At 54.7% G+C, this 13366-nt stretch overlaps 1 protein-coding gene across 1 annotated transcript in view; it reads right to left on the reverse strand.

Annotated features, from left to right (window-relative positions):
* The window catches only part of LOC103817611 (ATP-sensitive inward rectifier potassium channel 12), a 51419-nt gene extending 43724 nt beyond the window's left edge, over positions 1 to 7695 (reverse strand). The window contains exon 1 of the mRNA XM_018915839.3: positions 7443 to 7695. The gene's annotated coding sequence lies outside the window, so the exon portion shown is untranslated. The remainder of the gene's footprint in view (positions 1 to 7442) is intronic.
* Positions 7696 to 13366: the final 5671 nt, after the last annotated feature.

Genomic DNA, 13366 nt, shown 5'->3' on the forward strand with positions numbered 1-13366 from the left:
GAAGCAGCCAAACAGCTCACAGTTCTCTCCCAAATCACAGACAACCAAGGCACAGACAGTCATTCAGAGGGATCACAAACATCTCCTCTGTCAGTCTTTCAAGAACATCCATTCCCTCTGGCAAACTTAACCAAACACACCACAGGCAGAGAGCAGGAGGTACCGAGACCCTCTGTGGTCCCTGCAGAGCAGGAATATAATGTGGGAAATTCCAAAAAGCACCAAGAATGAAGCCAGAGCAGTGTCTGATCTGTGCTGCTCAGCACAGCCCCCCTGGGATGCTCAGATCCCCGCTGCAGCCTCCTGCATGCCCAGGATGCAGGACTGTACCCCTGCACAGCAGCCACCTCTTCCAGCTTGGCTTCTCCATTACCTCCACATTTAATAATTAAAGCATCAGTGTAAAAGCATTAAAGTTTCAGGGACTGACACGTTCAGAGCAAGACAAAGGGCTCAGGGATAAGGCAAGTGCTGCTGCTGATTACCCCTGAACAGCTCAGTCCATGAGGAGCAGATCCCTGCCCCTCTGCCCCTTCTCTCCTCACAAACCCTTTCTTCCCAGATCTGCTTTCCAAGAGCCTCCACTCCAGACTGTAGGGGAGATTTGCTCATCATCGGGTGTCTCTAAAAAAATCCCAATAGCGGGGGGCTCTTCCCAGGGAGCGTGGCTTTTTATAGAGCACACGGCTTTGCGCGGAGCCAGCTCCGAGCAAGGGTTACCAGGTACCTTTGGCTGGCTGTGGAGGCGGAACAGGAGGGAACAGGAGGGCTTTCTGCAGGAGCAGATGGAGCTGCCATGCCTGGGAGCCAGCCCAGCCCTGCTGCGGTGACAGACTGTCCCACGCCACCTCCCCCAGAGATGCTGCACTGAGACCCCCTTGAGGGAATTGGGGGAGGCACCGAGGGGCTGAGCACAGGCACAGCTCATCCCACCACCACCACCACCAGACCCCACATCAGGCAAGCCTTGCCCAGCATCCAACCCACCCCCCTTGTTTCCTCCTATTTATAACCAGCAGGCTGGGAGGAGGATGCCTCTCCTCTCATTAGGTGGAGCTGGGCAAGAGTACACCATCTTCCCTCTAATACTCACACCAGCTGAGCTGATTGCATCCCTCTGAGTAGCTGATGCTGGTTCTCTGATCCCACAGCCCAGGGATTCTTGGTCCCTCTGCATTTTGGGGGATATGAGCCCCAAATGAAACTCTTGGACATGGAATCCCCCAGGTGAAACACTTTAGAAACATTATTTGCTCCTAAAAAAATCATTGAATCCAACCAGAACCCATAAGATGGGGAATAGAGCTCATCCCTCCATGGAGCAGCAGAGATTTGGGGTTGGTGGAGCCCTGCCCATGGGGTAGCAGGGCTAGGAAATGTTTGGGGCTGAGAATGCAGGCAGGAGTGCTCAGACAGCCCCTTCCCTTCCTGCCTCTCCTGCAGAAATGAAATGCAGTTGGATTTGGAAGTGCAGATGAGCGGGGCCATCTGAGCCCGGGCTGTCACCGGGGCTGGGTGTGCCAGGCCATCAATCCTCCGGTGACACCGCCCGGGCCCGGGCACAAGTGAGCATTACCCTGATTAAAAGAGATGGGGGAATGCAGCACTGGGTCCCAGCAGCCTCCCAGGAGAGCCAGGCAGGACTGTCCCCCCACCCAGTCACAGGTGACAGCAGGGGCCTGGCGGGTCCCACCTGCCGTCCCACCCTCCCTCCTTGCCAGGCAGCCAGAGGTTGTTCCACTCATTAATCCAGCATCTGCTCCTCTGAGGATGCTCCTGCTGTTTCAAAGCTTCTCCTGGTTTGTCCCCTGCCTTTTGAGGCACTGCAGACACAAAAGACCCTGTTTTTGTGGGATGCCACCAGCCAGGTGCACCAGCACCCCTGGGTGCAGCCCTGGACTGGATCTAATGATGCCACAGGTCACCCTCTTCTTTACCCCCAGGTTGTTGTCCCAGTTTCCAGCCTTGTTTCACCACTTTTGTATTTCAAAGATATTTTTGGAGAAGTTTCTTTCATGGCAATGCTTTCACAGAATCCCAGAATGGTTTGGGTTGGGAGGGACCTTAAAGCTCACCTCGTTCCCACCCCTGCCATGGGCAGGGACACCTTCCCCTGTCCCAGGCTGCTCCAAGCCCCATCCAGCCTGGCCTTGGACACTTCCAGGGGTATAAATGTGATGCACAGGGATGTCCTGCTGCAAGGTCACCTTTCTCCCAGACTGGCCCCATTTGTGCTGGTCCTTCTCCTTCACATCTCTGGAAGCTGCAACCAACTCCCCCAGGGACCTTTCCCAGGTCCCTTCTCCCACTTGTGTTGTTCTTGCACCTGCTTCAGTTTGCTGAACACTAAATATTTTATTTATTACCTCTCTGGAAAGTTACTGGGGAGATTTCCCAGAATAGGAAATCATCAGAGCTGTGAGCTGCTCCTGGGGGGTGCACCAAGCCCGGGGATGGTTCCAACCAGCTCTTTACTTGTGCTTTGAATGTGCTTCTTTATAGCATCATCATCCCTCTTGATTTGGTTCTGTGACCAAGCCATGACTTGCACTGCTTCAGTGGCACTGCCAAGCTCTTCCCAGCCATAGGGAGGGTGGTGATCCCTGGGGCTGCTGGGCTGCTTGTCCACCCTCTGCTCTTTGGAGGATGTGGTGTTCATCCCCCAGGCACAGCAGGGGTGGCAGGACCCTCTGGATGGCTGAGGACACCCAGCAGCAGGGATGGGAGAGGCAAGGCTCGTGTCCCTGAGCGTGGTGGCCCCACAGGCTGCCCAGGCTGCCCCAGTTCCCTGTTCCAGGTGTCAGGATGATAAAGCCCAGCCCAGCTCCCCGGAGCAGGCGCATCTCCCGTAATTAATGGCACCACCAGCCCTTCCCTGCCGGGCCATGAATAAAACATCCCTGCTGAGGACCCAAACTTTGAAAAATCTCTCCTTTTTTTCCTCTTAATTATATTTGTCGGGACACTGTGCTTTTATTATTGTCTCCTCCTGCTTAATCCAGGGGGTGGAAGTGAGTTTGGGGCCCCTTCTTTCAGACTGCTGAAATCTCCCTGCATAACTGCCAGGGAGATTTCCCACCCCCCAAATTCCCTTCCCTGCCTTTGGAAAAGGGTTCACCTCTGCATCTTCAAACCTGCTGGATCTCTAGATTTGTTACTGTCATTGGATTTTTTTTGCATTTCTGGGTTTTTTCAGCATCCAAGAGCTCCTCCTAGAAACCAGCCTCTGCAGACCCTTTCCATCTTGCAAATGTTTTTGCTGCATATCCAGGCTATGGACATGGAGCTTTCCATTTCCTCATGAAGATGGGACTGCACCTTTTCCCTGACCCTTCCAGTCCAGAGAAGGAGGGACAAGACAGAGGGACCTGTAAGCCAAAGGAGCCCAAGCACTTCAGATTAATTCCTGGCATGAGCCTCAGCACATCTCCCTGTCTCAGTGTCCCCATCTCTCTATAAAATCCTCAAAAGGCAGTGGAGGTAGGGAAAAACCTCACAGGGCTGGGAACAGCTCAGGGGGAGAGAGGAGCCTGCTTACAGCTCTGGGACTCAAACCAGACCCTGAACATTTTCCTCTGCCTGCCCACCCTGCCTGGCTTAGATATTTCCTCCATCCCAACTAACAACTCATCATACCCATCCATGCTGTGCCTGCAGCACGCAAAGATTTGCACTCCTGAGTGATTTTGGGAGGCTGAGCCCATGTTTGTGCCACAAACCAATCCCACCCCAGAGAGCAGCTCCCATCACTGCTTGGCTTGGAATGGGAGCGATGCCTGAGCAGGAGAGAGATGTTTCCTGCACATATCCAAGTCTGAGCCTCTCCCTGTGTGGAGAAAGGTGAAATTCCACCCTGGCTTTGCTGGCTCTGATCCAGGAGCTGCATTAGCAGGGCTCTGTGGGGTCAGAATCAGAGTCAAAGCCAGTTACTGCTGTTGCAGAAGTGTCTCAGCCACCCAGAGTGCTGCAGGAGAGGATGATTCCCTGCCCTGGAGCCCGGGCAGAGGCAGCAGCAGCTGAGCTCAGGGCTGTGCCATGCTGGGACACTGCAGCACAGCCCCCTTGCAGGTGACAACAGCATTGCCACAATTCCCAGTTGGATTTCAGCTGTGGGTCTGCAGGTCCTGCAGGGCTGGGAGCCACAGACAAGGGGGACTTGCAGCAGAGCCTGGGACACAGCAATTTCCTGCCTGAGCAACAAGCTCTGTGCTGCTCCCTGGATCCTCTGCCAGCCAATTTTCTCTGCCTGGGCTCCTTCCAGCTCGGCCCAGGGATGCAGCCAGCACATCCAACCTGCCTGGGATGGATGCAGCACTGGCTCAGCCCAGCCACCTCATCCTGCAAGGTGCCTTCTCCTTGCCTTGCATGTCCCAGGGGGTCTCCTCTGTCTGTCCTTCCGTGCTCCTGTCCTCCTGAAGGTCCTGGAAATGTTCTGCTCTCCGTGAGGTCTGTGCTGTGCTTTTACAGGCTGGAGTGGAAGTGCTTGAAGTGCTCTCAGAGGGGAGAACTGGCACCTCTGGCACTGGGAACACAGAGCTGCATCCCCTCCTAAGGGCTAAGGAGGCTCCCTAGGTGTTTTAAGAGGGGTTCTGCAGAAGTCTTCTCACAGCTTTGTTGCCACAGTGGAAGCCTAAAGCAAGTGAAGGAAATCGATTCTGCCAAGGTGGAGAGGAAGTAAGGAGAGAGAAATGCCAGTAATCTCAACTGGACCACTAAAAATCCCCTGGAGCTCCTCAGCAGAGCAGAGATTAGCAGGAGGATTTGCAGCCATGCTGGAGGCTGGGACTCAGCTCTGCTGCTGAGGTCTTGGGTGAAAAACCAAAACCTTCATCTCATCCCATCCTGTTCCCAGACAGGGAAGCAGGGACAGTCTTGACTGCCCAGGAAAAAAAAAAAATCTCCATTTAGTGGTGGTTGTGAGGCCTTTTGAGATCTCCCAAAGCAGGGAGAGGCCATGGGGAGGCAGAGTGGGGCACAATGGGGTGGTGGGGAACTGTGGATGTGATCTGTGCTGCTTCCTGCATCAAACTCTTGCTTCAGATCCTTTAACCAGCCTCAGTTAATTGCTCAGCTGATGTCTCTGGGATCTGCAGGAGCTTCTGGCCACCCCAGCCCCCTGAGACACCAATCCCCACCAAAACCAGCCTCATGCCACACACCAAAACCAACAGATTCCCTCCTCAGACAGGGATTTTTATAAGGCTGTGAGACCAGGACCACACACAGGGCACATGAGATGTGTCTTTGTGAACCTGGGCCATGAGAGGTGCCAAGGTGAATCCTTCCCTGCCTCGGGGTCCCAGGGCTCCTCCCTTCATCTCCACAGGGATGGAAATCAGCCTTCCCCACCCTGGAGCCCTGGCAAGGACTGGGCTTTGCTGGGCACTGGCACCAGGAGGCACCAAGCTTTCCCAAGGCCTCCTAACACAAATAAAAAAGAGGGATTTGAACTGGCCAGCAACGATGGACCAGAAGCAATCCCAGAGGGAGGATATTTTTATAAGCCAGAGCTATAAGAGAAAGGGCAGGAAACCTGACCCATCACAAATCACTCTGCTGTCACTTGCTGTAATCTAGAAATGCTCTGTTAAAAACAGGAGCAGCCCCAGCTGCTGACAGTGACACAGAATCGAGGCCAGGCAGGAGGGCAGCTCAGGCTGGCATCTGCTGCCAGGGAGGTGGGATCTCTGAGGCTGGAAGTGCTGCTCTGCTCTCCTGTGGTTCCTGGAGCTGCCCGTGGCCTCTGTCACCTGCAGCCAGCACAGGGAGGTGGGGGAGATGTGTCCCTCCCTGCCTGATGGCTGGCTGGGCTCTGTCACTAAAGGGCTCAGGACACAGCTCCATGTTTCCAGTTTGTCCCCAAAAATGCACTCCCCAGGCAGGGCCCTGAGTGCTCAGTGGGTTGGACCTGGTGCCAGTGGGGTTGGGGAGCTGCCTCCTCTGCCCTCAGGTGTGGCCATGGGGCTGTGAGCCCCTGTGGCCACCACTGAGCAAAAAACATCAGCTAACAGTGATTCACCTGAAAAATGAGGTTCTGGGGCAACAGGAGCACTTTGCCAATTCAGCACAAACTGAGGAAATAATTACCAGGGGAGCAAGAATAATTCAAGGGTATTGAAGCACTTGAGGGCTTCCAAATCGTTTATTTTTTTTTCCTTGGGAGATGCAGATTCCCATTTACTTTGAGGTTTTCCAGGTGAGATCTTTGACAGCATTGTAACATTTTCCATTTTAACGTTTTCCACTTTGATGTTTTCCACGTCCAAACCCATGGAGCAGCTCAAGAGGAGGCAAGAAGCCCCTGAGAGAGGAGTGGGAGTCTCCTCCCTCCCTCCTTCCCTGGCTCCATTGGGGTTTCACAACCACAAAACCTATTTTCTCACATCCCTCTCCCTCGACAAAACCAAATGTCCTGGACCACCTTCAGCTCCAAGCCCTGGCCAAAAGATCTGGTGATCCCAGGAATACCCTGGACACAGGGAGAGCCTGGAGCAGGGTGTGGAGAGCTGCCCCCACCCCAGCCCCCTGCTGCAGCCTCCTCTGAGGCCAGTGCACACCAGCTTGCTCAAACAAAGCCCATCTGTGCAGATTAATTACCAGATTATGTTTGCTCTGTGGCAGGAGCTGATTGGCTGGTGGAAGTTTAAACAGGATGGAGAAGGGAGAAGGGAGCACGGTGTCCTAGAGATGGAACACAGCCTCTGGGTCCCACCCCATGGCAGCACCCCCTGAGCCCCTGGCACACACACACACACAGGGTGGCATCCCCAGAGAGCCACCAGCCCCAGGACAACCTGCCCTGCAGGTTACAGGGACACAGAATGACCTGTCCATACACCAAGAACAAAATCCCTGTGGGGGCCCAAAAGTCCAGGGAGTCCTGTCAGAGACAGCCCAGCAAAAGCCCCCAGGAACACCCATGGAAAAGCCTGTGGTGAGGTGGGGAAGGACAGAGCAAGGAAATCCCTCTGCAGAAACATCTCCTACAAAAACAGGCTCCTGCTCTGGCCTTGCTGCCCTGCTTGGGGCTGGGGCACATTGCTGCACCCTGAGCTAGACCAGGAAACCTCCCTGAGTCCTTTCAAGCACTGAGGTGACTCCCAGGCCACCCCATCCACTCTTCCCTTCACTGCTGGGGGCAGATGAGGAGCCCAGGCCTGCAGAAAAACCCCCAGATTTCCTCCTAACCCTTCCAGGTCCCACAGGAGATGGCTGGTTCATCCCCTGAGCCTCTAGAACACTTCCAGCACAGGTGGACTGCTGTAGATCACTGCTTTGAACCTCCAAATGACCCTTCCTGGCAATCAAGGAGCCTTCTGGACCTCAGTGAGAGGTGAAACAAGGCTGGAGCAGCTGCATGGGCTCACCCATCCCATCCCATCCCATCCCATCCCATCCCATCCCATCCCATCCCATCCCATCCCATCCCATCCCAGACTCACACTCAGCTCCTGAGATGGCTCCTGGAGCTCTCCTCTTGCTCCTACCTCCACAGCCCTGTTGGAGGAAGGTCTCACCTCTCTGGAGCCAGCCCTCACCACCCTGCTCTGCTGCAGGAGCCCAGAGGAGACCCCCACACCTCCATTCCTGCCGCGGGCGAGGCCGAGGAGCCGGGGAGCCTCAGCAGCTCGGAGAGGACGCTCCCCAAGGATGGACCCAGAGCAGGGAAAGGGCTGGGGAAGGAGGAGAACCTCCCTTCAAGCTTGCTCAACCACTGGTTAGTGGCTCCACAGGAAACACCTTGCCATGTCACCTGGACAGACATGTTCCCAGCGAGGCAGGGCTGTCGGGGCAGGGAGTGACGGGAGGATGCAGGAGATCCACCCCTTGGCACACGCAACCTGCTCTTGGCCACAGCTGGTCAGGAGAGGAGAGGAGGCTGCCAGCAAGGCCTTTGTGCAGGATGGGCTCTGCTGTGGCCATTCCTGAAGGTAAAATGGCTTTCTCATCCAGGACTAATCCAGCCTGGGCTTGCTCCAGAGTAGCTCTGGTGTCTGGTGTGCTCTAATTCACCTTTGTGCTCCTCAGTTTTATTTTAGACTGAAGGTGTGAGGTCACATGTGAGGCTTTTGAAGGAATGGTTCTCCCTACTCATTCCTGAGCTGCTCCAGGACCAGGACCTGCAGGTTCACCCATTCCTGAGCTGCTCCAGGACCAGGACATGCAGGTTCACAGCGTGCTCCAAGTCCAGGATGTGGCTGGTTAAAACCAAAAGGGCTGAAAAATGGGTGGACTGTGAAGATGGGTCCAAGGCCAGGTTGGACAGGGCTTGGAGCAACCTGGGACAGTGGAAGGTGCCCCTGCCCATGGCAGGGGGTGGGAATGAGATGATCTTTGGGATCCCTTCCAACCCAAACCATTCTGTGGTTAATTCAGTTCCTCTAAAGTTTGCTTGACCTTTAGGGCATGGACAAATCCTGGGGGTGTCGGGAAGGACCCCAGGCTTCCCCATAAGCCCATCTGGACACCTCAGCACTAGAGAACCTCCCAGGAGAGCTGGCTGAAGGCATCACAAAGGACTGGGGACAGCAGAAACCTGGAGCAGGAGGTTGGGACAACATCATACCCAAACAGGTCCTGCCTTCTTTGTGGAGAACAACCCAAACCTGCCTGTTAGAGTGATGGCAGAGCTGCTGGATGACAAGGAGTAGCCACCCAGGCTTGTCCCAGCATGGAGCTCCCCCATGGCAACCTTCTTGCTGCCAGCTCTCATGGACAGGCGCTGGATGTGCCTGCCCAGGGCTCTGTCATGGACCCCTCTGGGAGCACAGGGCATGGTAGAAGGCTCCATTCACTGTCAGGAGAAGGTTACTCAGAGTAAAAGCATGTGCTCGTGTGTCACCCAGACAAACCCTGCGTGCTCCTCCCACCACAGTCCCCGCAGAGCCGGGCGGGATCTCCGGTGCTCACCACAGCCACGCCAGCCTTTCCCATCACACCCCTCCAGGGTGGCTCCACCACGTCCCTCAGAGCATGCTGCAGGAGGGGAGCCCTACCTGGACGTGCCAGGAGCCATCACAGCCCCGAGGGATGGCTCTCTCAGCTGGCACCAGCCTTACCTCGTGACGTGGCACACGCCACCCCTTCCCCTGCTGTGCCGTGGTGGTGACAGATGCTCAGAGCAAAGCAGCGCAGCTCCACTGTCATCAGGGACACAAAGTCCCTGCCCATGATGAGGGGGTTGGGACTAGATGATCTTAAGGTCCTTCCAACCCAAACTATGCCATGATTCTGTGACTCAAAGCCGTTTTCCAAAGGCTGGTCTCACCCTCCCAGGTGTTGGGTAATTTCCATGCTCAGACCCCTCTTCAGATGCTGTTTCAAAAGGGTCACATCATCTGCCTTCCCACACCTCCATGAGGCCCCATGCCTGCTCTGGTGCAGAGCCCTGGCTGCTCCAGGCTCAGGAAGGCTGACATTAACTGGGAAAACACTGATTTTTCAAGGAACTGCACCAGCACACGTGAAGCAAAGCCCAGCTTGGGAGAGCTGCAGCTCAAAGCAAGCCAGGAAGAATTTCTTTCCAGCCACACATGAGGGAAGGGGAGGAGGAGAACCAGGTGAAGCTCAGGATGAAGCATCATCTGCTGAGTAGCTTTGCAGGATGTCACCAGTTTTCACAGCCCTGATCAAATGGAGATCTCTGGTTTGTAAACACACCAGGGTGTCTGGTGAAATCAAAGGGCTGTGGGCTCAGGGTGAAACACTCCCATAGCCATGAGTCAATCCGTAGCGTTGCTGTGGACAGGAAGCTGGTGAGTCATGGATCACAGCCAGGCTGGAGGTGACCACCCAGAACATCCCTGTTATTTACAGCCACCACACTGATGTGGGCAGAGACCCCAGGCAGGGACAGCACGGTGCATTCCCAGCACGGCACCTCCTGCCCCCATCTCCTGGGTCCCCAGCCTGGATTCCCAACCCAGAGCTGGGTTCTGGTGTGCTGGGTGTGCCCCCTTCACCCAGCTAACACTCTCCATCCAACCAGTCTTTGCTAAAGCCATCACTGCCAGCTGCCTCAATACAGAACTTCCCAAGCCTCTCCCTCCATGGAGTTCTTTCCACTCTTGAAAAGAAACATATGGAAGAACAAAGAGAGTTTGCAGAGGGATTTCTTACATCATTTATCTGCAAATCAAGTGGCACCAAGGAGATGCAGGAACTCTTGAACGAAGCCTTTCTTCCATCTTGAAGGTTTGGCTTCGCTGGCTTTGCCTGCCAGACCCCACCTGGATGGCTCAGGACCCTCCTCCCATCTCCACAGCCAGCCTTCATCCTCAGACTCATCCTCCACCCCCATCTGCACCCTCCTTGGAGACATTTGGGCTGTGCCTCAGCAGCGGGGACGGAGCAGCTGCGAGCACAGCATGCAGAGCTGGGGGCCAGCAGCAGAGCTTGCCAAGAGATCCGAGGAAGGGCTGCTTGTGAGGAGCTGCCCTTTGCTTCGTGCCTCCCTCCCGACTGCCTGGAGCGCTCAGCCAAATATCATTAAAGGTTTATCCACACGCTGATCAACTTATCTGCCTTCAAAGCTGGAGCCAGACCGGTCTCCAAGGGGAGAGGTGGTGGATGTGGCACCATCTTCCAAAACAGCAGAGGATGCACAGGCACTCCGAGAGATTGGCCAGGACACTCTGGGAAGAAGTGGCGATGCCTTCAAAGTGGAGAATGGGCTGATAAGGGGGGAGTGGGGAGAGACATTTTAGCTCCTACTGGGTAATTATCACCCGTGGAAAGCTGAGGAATTAGCTGGTGGGAGGGAAATTACAACCTATCATAAAACCAATCTCTCCCAAATCCAGTCTCTTCAGTGCTCAGGAGTGTTTGGTCTGGTTCCAAGGCTCAGCTTCTGGAGGAGTTGGAGAGGTCCCTCGACAGAGTTCCAGCCCTCTGCAAGGCAGACACCACATCCCTTTTGTCGGGAAGAGCGCGAAAGCGGGAACGCGTCGGGCGAGTGGCTGGAGGAAAACAAACGGCTTCATTCAGGAGAACCAGTCCTGGGGAGATGAGAAGGGGCTTAATTACAGTAATTCCCTTTGCAGCAAAACTGCCAGGTGCTAAAAGACTTTTTAATTTAGCAGAGAAAGGCAGATCAACTCCAAGCATCTGGAAGCCGAAGACGGAGAAAATCCAATTAAAAATCAGGCAATGCTGCGAGTAGAACGAGCTAAGAAGTGATGGATTATTCATTCCACGATGTCTTCAACTCAAGAGAGGGGCAGGACAATCGATCCTTCCAGCACTTCCACACTGTTTGTTGGTGATGAACACTCCAGCCCAACTTCTGGGAGCGTGCACGTTCCACTGCGAAGAGCCAGGCCCTGACTTTGGCAAACTGCAAAGTTCCCATGGATGATAGAGGACAATCCACCAGCCCTACTAGGTAAGTTGTTTTATGCTTGGAGGCATTAATAACCCAGAACTAGCAGCCAACTCCATGGAAACCAACTGGTAGTCAGTGACAAGTTCTCCTGTTGCTATAGGAACAGGGCCCAAACAAATAAAAATTACCTATAATTTCTCCTCCCTAAAGTTCTCCCACATTACATTTCCATAGCAACTAATTAGCTCATTATTGATCAGAACCAAACCAGTGGAGGTGAGAACCAAGCCAGTGGACCAGTGGACCATGGCCAGCTCCATCCTCTCTCGTGGTGAGCTGAGCTGAGCCTTTATGATGGTTTATGCTGGGTTTGAGAGGAAAGGCTTGAACAGAGGAGCTGGGGCTCTCAGGGCTGGATTCCTTCATGCTTTCCCCAGGATACCTCTGATACAAATATCACTTGCTCCCTTCTACTTCTAGCTGTCACCTTACACCCCAGGGTTTTTTTACTCGTTGTTCCTTTCCAGTCTCCCCCCGTCTCCTCCAGGCCCAGAGCTGCTCTGTTGGACACCTGCTTGTCTTGGCAATGTTCTCTCATCCTTCTGGCCGGGATATCTGAGTCTCTTGGCTTGCTGCTACCTCTCCTGGACCAAGCCAGCACACTGCAGGGTCCTTGCAGGAGTCTCTCTTTCCTGATGTACACCCACAAATACAGCCCTGCATCCTCCTCTGGCAGCTCACTGTCTCAGATCTCTTCTGCCTCCACCCCTGGAAGTGTCCAAAGACAGGCTGGATGCAGTTTGGAGCAATGTGGTCCAGTGGAAGTTGTCCCAGGGTTGGAACTGAATGATCTGGAAGGTCCCTTCCAACCCAAACCATTCTGGGATTCTCTGACCCAAGGAGATTTGGTGCATTAAACCACAGGGCTGCAGGGAGGTAAATTAGCCACAGTCCCCTGCTCAATGGGAAAAACTGCTGTAACACCCAAACCCAGGGAGACAGGGCTGTGCAAAGCCAAGGAGAGTTCAGGCAGGGCAGGTCCTGGGAACCTGCAAACCCAGTGTGAGGTGGTCTCGTGCAGCCCCACATCACAGCACTGCAGGGGTTGGGTTGTGTTGTGGAGCCTCATCTTCTCCTCCCCTGGGCCCTGGGGTCAGCAGCACTGGCACTGGGATGGGGCACAAGTGTCCCTCTGGCACCTTGGGGGAGAGGCTGAGGGCAGGGTGGAGGATGCTGTTTTCATCCCAGTCTGGGGAGAAATTCCTGGTGCCTCAGCATATCCAAGGACTTCCCTGCCATGGCCAAGCCCATGGCAAGGACCAAGCGATGGAGGAGGGGCTGCTGCTGCTCTGCCCCTCCTGTTCTGGTAGCCCCAAAATCACACACACAACAAACACCCCAGGAGGCACTTGCTGGCACAAAGGCATCTGGAGCAGGGGGCAGCACAGCTCTGCAAGGAATATTCCCCCATCCCAGGGGCTGCACTTCCAGCTGAATTCATGTAAATCACACATGAATCTCTGTAATTAATTGCTGCCACCACACACGTGGCAGATGTGCAGAGAGCTGAGCACATCCCTGCACAGACCCCAGGCAGGGCAGGGTGAGGCCAGGCTGGGTACCAGGAGTGCTGGGGGATGCTGGATTCACTCCAACCTGCAGCAAGGTGGAAGGCTTTGCCAAGGAAATCACCTTTTTTTTAACCAAAACCAACACAACCTGCAGGGTTCAGCCCCCACTGGGACATTCACTTGTCCCCAAAATGTGGCTGACCCCAGAGCCTGGCTGCTGTGTCCCTTCCCTGGTGTCACATGAGGATCAAGTGGCATCACACAAGCCCCTGTCTGTCCCCCCCTCCTCCACCAGCCCCATTTCCACCTCACCCTTGGGAATCTGATTATCAGCAAGATCTCTGCCACCGTCAGATGTGATCAAAACCACAATTCAATTAAATGTGATTGGATTGAAAGCAGAGGGTTGAAGGAGACAGGCACAAACACCCAGAGTGGGGTGCCATGCCCCAGGAAAGGAGGTTGGGATCTG

This window comes from Serinus canaria, chromosome 14 (assembly GCF_022539315.1).
Source record: "Serinus canaria isolate serCan28SL12 chromosome 14, serCan2020, whole genome shotgun sequence".
NCBI lineage: Eukaryota > Metazoa > Chordata > Aves > Passeriformes > Fringillidae > Serinus > Serinus canaria.